Consider the following 4,810-nt stretch of genomic DNA (forward strand, 5'->3'; position numbering starts at 1 on the left):
GTGCTGCATCCGTTGAAAGATAAAGTGCATCATCCGTTGAAAGATAAAATACAACATCCGTTGATGATTATTCTTCAATAGGCACTGAAAGTCATTCTAGATTATTATTTGACAGAACCCCATCTTCAAATCAAAGATCCACCAACTCAGTGGGAGTGTCATCTAGACAACACTCAGTCACACATCAAGACACCAATGAGGACACTTCATCTAGAACAAATCTACCACCTCAAAGAAAATGGGCTAAGGATCATCCATTTGAATTGATTATTGGTGATATAGCATCTAGAGTCACTACACCATAGATTGGCTATAGTAACACTCATTTTAAAATTTATCCATAAAACGTTGCTATTTATGAAGTAGTTTTGACAAATATGTAGGTATTGTAATGTTCTTAAAAAATGTTACAACAGAGCGTATTTTTGACAAAATTTTGAACACTTTGCTACAAATTTATTAAATCATTACAAGAAAATTCAAAATTTTGGGTACGAAATTTCTCGCGTTCTCAAAAGTAAGTAAGCGGGCTTTCTTTTTCTTTTATTTCCCGGGCTTAAAAAAACAGCCCTAGCGGCCCAGTCTTATTATAATATATTTCTTAAATAATTTCAGTACACTCACATGATCACATCCTTACATCTAGGGGTGAGCAAAAAACCGAATTGAAACCGAAACCGAACCGAAACAGGCCAAAACCGAACCGAAAAAACCGAAACCGAAACCAAACCGGCGGTTGCGGTTTTTAATTTTTAAAAACCGAGACTTTCGGTTCCGGTTCCGGTTATAGGTTAAAACCGAACCGACTAAAACCGAACGGAACCGATTATTAAAATAAATAAATAAATATATAATTTATATAATTTATATGTATTCTTAAAATTAATACTTGTTGTTTTTATTATTATTATTATTATTATTATTATTATTATTATTATTATTATTATTATTATTATTATTATTGTAAGTTGCAAGCTAGTGAGTGATGCAGTGTCGGTACCTAGAGGTATTTAAAAAGTGATTATACTGTAACATAATATTATAATACTATATACGAAAATTACAATTTACAAGAGAAGAGGCAGAAAGACTATACACGCATAAGAGATAAAATTAAAATAAACCACATATGACCATGATTTATATTGACGTTTAAGTTAAACTATTTATCAAATCAAATGCAATGTCCCAGTAAAGCGAGAATGATAATGAGAATTATTAATAGACAAAACTGCATATTCCGGTGACTAAGAGCACTACAGCATATTTAGCAGCTTCATTCATGTTATTGGAAGGTTCTTTCCGCTTCCCTTTCCCGTGATGAGTTTTGTTTTTTATTTTCATCCGATTTTAAAACCGAAACCGAATCGTTACAAACCGAACCGGGGTTTTGAAACCGAAACCGAAACCGAATTCCGGTTTTACCCTAAAACCGGACCGAACCGGCCCACGCTCTGCCCTACTTACATCTACGCTTACATATTCTGAGCAAAAAACATGACCCGAAGGTGAAGAAGGCTCGAAGATTTTGAGTAGATTTAGTGGCTTAAAATCGAAAGGAAGGGTTGAAGGCTTGAATCTAGAGCAACAATCAAGCTCGCGGAGCAATCAAGCTCGAAGAACATTCAAGCTGGGACAATATTCAAGTTCAAAGGTAAGTAATTAAATTTTCAATCAATTTTCTTCCCCCTATAGATTTATTTGTTAATAAATTAAAATATGTATTTCAATTAGGGTTTGTATGTTGATTAGGGGTTTTAAATTAAGATTTTTAGGCACATTTTAAAATTAGGACTTCAATTATGATTTAATTGAAGCTTTTAAATTGAGAATTTTAAAAAATATTATTGAAGTTTTTAAACTGGGTATTATAAAATGAGGGCTTCAATTGTGGTTGTTTCTTTTAATTAGGAATTATTTTATGTTATTGTATTTGTCAGCTTTATATTGTGTCTGTTTCGATTGTGTTTGCTCAGTTGTCTGTAAATGTTTTGGAAGGACAAAACCCACTTCGATGGAAATTCCTCTAGCAGGTGTTCATCATCCCATTCTGTTTATTGGAATTAGTTCTTCTGAGACAGAACAACTTAAAAGAGAGAACCTAACATGGAAAAGACCATTGACGCTTCGTCGATTAAAAAGAAGGCCAAATTCTTACCTCGACTTGTCAAACTCTTACTGCTTCTCGTCTGCATAATTCTAATTGTTCATATTTGTATGGTTGTTTATTGTTTTGAAATTCTCTGCCATTTCTAGTCTATTGCTACATTATAGACTGTTTGCGGCTTGAATAATAAACCCAAGGCGCAGATTGTTGATAGTAATGCTGCATATGCCACTAATGAATTGACAGCAGTTGAGTACATGAAAGATATGTACAAGTTCTATAAAGAAACTGAGGTACATTTCATGATTATCCTTATTGTTTTCAAGTTTTTGTTCTTTTGTGCAATTTTAATGTATTGTTTATATGTATTGGTGTAGAGTGAGAGCCATGTATATGACTACATGGACTGCCAACCAGAAGTTAATCATAAAATGAGGGCTATACTAGTGGACTGGATGATTGAATTTCACTGTAAGTTTAATACATTATTGAAGTATAATTCTATAACAAGCTTTATTAACCTCAAGACAAGATGTTCAATAACTATTTGATGGGTAAATTCCTTTGAAATTTTAAAGTTGCAGTAAGTAAACTTAGATAAGTCTGATGAACACTGAATTTTACATTATCTAACATGGAGCACCCTGTAGGATATGATTTGCATTGGGGTCATGTTATATATTCTTCTATGCGGTGTTCCTCGATTTTGGGCAGGTAATGAAGATGCTATATTTAGAAAAATGAAAAAGAATTTGTGATCTCTCTTTTTGATTCCTATACACACTGAAAAGTTGATAACCATTAACCACCCAACTTTTAGGTTCACAAAGCACCACTAAGAAGTAAGAGGCGAACAAGTTTGAGAATTGAACTCTAGCTAGATATATTTTTGCAAATGTAATTTAAATTAAGAAGAAGTAGAAGAAAAAATGTATTTCTTTGTTAGGCCTAAAGTAATATCAAACTTGCCACATTTTAATGCAAGCTGATCAACCAACAAAACTTAGTACTGTATAGTATAAGCTAAAGTAGTTAAGACCAAATAAAAATTGAAAATATGATGTTTCAAATTTTTATTTCTAAAAACAGTCTCAAAGAAACATGAACTAGCTGATTCGATGTTAATTACTAAAATAATGGAAACCACCTATGTCTGGTCTAGTTTAACAGGAAAAAAACTACACCTGGTCTGCACAAGTGACTTGCCTGGTTAGCACCACACGCGTGAATGGAAGCTCCAATTTGTAGAACTATATTGTACACTTGCTTGTAAGTTAACCAGACATAGTTTCCTGCCTCCAAAAGTAGCTTCATATCGAATAGAAGAACATAATAATATTTAAAAAATGGAAACGGTACAGGTGTGTAATAATCATTGACAAAAACCGGAGAAAATGTGCAAGGATTATAAACCTCTCTCTTGACAATCTCTCGCTCCCCAAGCATTTTGTTATCAGGATATTTTTCAGCAGAAACTTTGGACCAATATAGTAAAAAGAATGAATTAAATATGAGCACATGTTTCGTATATTAGGCTCTGTTAAAGAAAAACTAATAAGTATCAGTTCTTTGATTTCATAATATAACGATCAATGTCTGGCTACAAGTCTACAACTAAATCGGTGGGCCTTTAAAATAAAATATTTTATGGCCAATAAGGTTGTGGGCCTTGTGGCCCACACTATTGATTAATCAAAATTTCAGATACATTGGCACTAGCTGTCCTTTAAGTGAACAATTAAGCCATTTTATGTTATAAACTATGTATTATCAGCTGAACTTATTATGTTAGTATAAAAAATGGAACCTATGCAATACATGGCTTTCTCTTATACATCCCTGATGCTCTCTGTTAAGTTAAGACTTTGATTAAGTTGTAGTAAATGTGTGTTGTATTTATTCTCTTGACAATTGATGTGACTTTGAACTAATCGAGTGGTTTTTTTTGTTGGATTACCAGGCCATTCACCATTAACATTCCTCTTAATTGGCCAGGTCAATTGATGGGTTTTCAGCATTCATGCTATGTAAACAATGATGGTTGATATTGTCAGAAATCATTGGGGGGCCTGATTATAGGTTGAATTGGATGCCTTGCATCACTATCAAGGGAGTGTTTGATATATTTGTTTCCTATTTTCTTAAGGTTAATTGTCAGGAGGCCTCAATATGGGTTGAACTGAGAAAAATGATTGCTTTTGAACAGGAAATGGAACAAAGAGATAAAGATTTTATGGATACCATAGAGAAGTTTGGATATATGTTAATAGTTTTTCAACTCCACTTGTAACTTTGTAACTTTTGTGTAGCTAATTTATATATGCGACTTTGTCGTTTTATTTTGATTTAGATCGGAATGGTCCATATGACCATAGCGGTCATGGTACCACTTTTGGATTTTTGGATATTTGATGTTTGGATTTGTGAATTGTCAATTGATTTTGTGGCTTATATGCCTGGCTAGTTGAATTTACAGCAATTATCTTTCATTTTTTTTTAAAAAAAATTGTTGCTACTTTATCAAATTATGTTGCTAAAAAGTTACAAAATCATTAAAATAGAGTAAAAATAATTGCAATATCTTGCTTAAAATCATTGTCATTGGTCTAATATTGTTGCCTTCAAGTCATTTAAAAGATACGAATTTAAGATAATACAACGCATATTAGGCGCGTTGTTGTAGACAACAATTTGTTGCTATAT

At 32.6% G+C, this 4,810-nt stretch overlaps 1 long non-coding RNA gene across 6 annotated transcripts; it reads left to right on the plus strand.

Moving 5' to 3' along the window:
* Positions 1-1,355: 1,355 nt before the first annotated feature.
* Positions 1,356-4,506, plus strand: LOC141724591 (uncharacterized). Of its 6 annotated transcripts, none has more exons than XR_012576768.1 (4): positions 1,356-2,400; positions 2,485-2,578; positions 2,758-2,821; positions 4,103-4,506. It is a non-coding gene; the product is annotated as an uncharacterized LOC141724591 (long non-coding RNA). The 6 variants fall into 6 exon arrangements; XR_012576766.1 differs by having other exon boundaries at positions 1,358-2,400; positions 4,068-4,506; XR_012576770.1 differs by having other exon boundaries at positions 1,365-1,654; positions 1,999-2,400; positions 2,758-4,506.
* The last annotated feature ends 304 nt before the right edge of the window (positions 4,507-4,810 follow it).

Source organism: Apium graveolens, chromosome 5 (genome assembly GCF_009905375.1).
Source record: "Apium graveolens cultivar Ventura chromosome 5, ASM990537v1, whole genome shotgun sequence".
Classification (NCBI taxonomy): Eukaryota; Viridiplantae; Streptophyta; class Magnoliopsida; order Apiales; family Apiaceae; genus Apium; species Apium graveolens.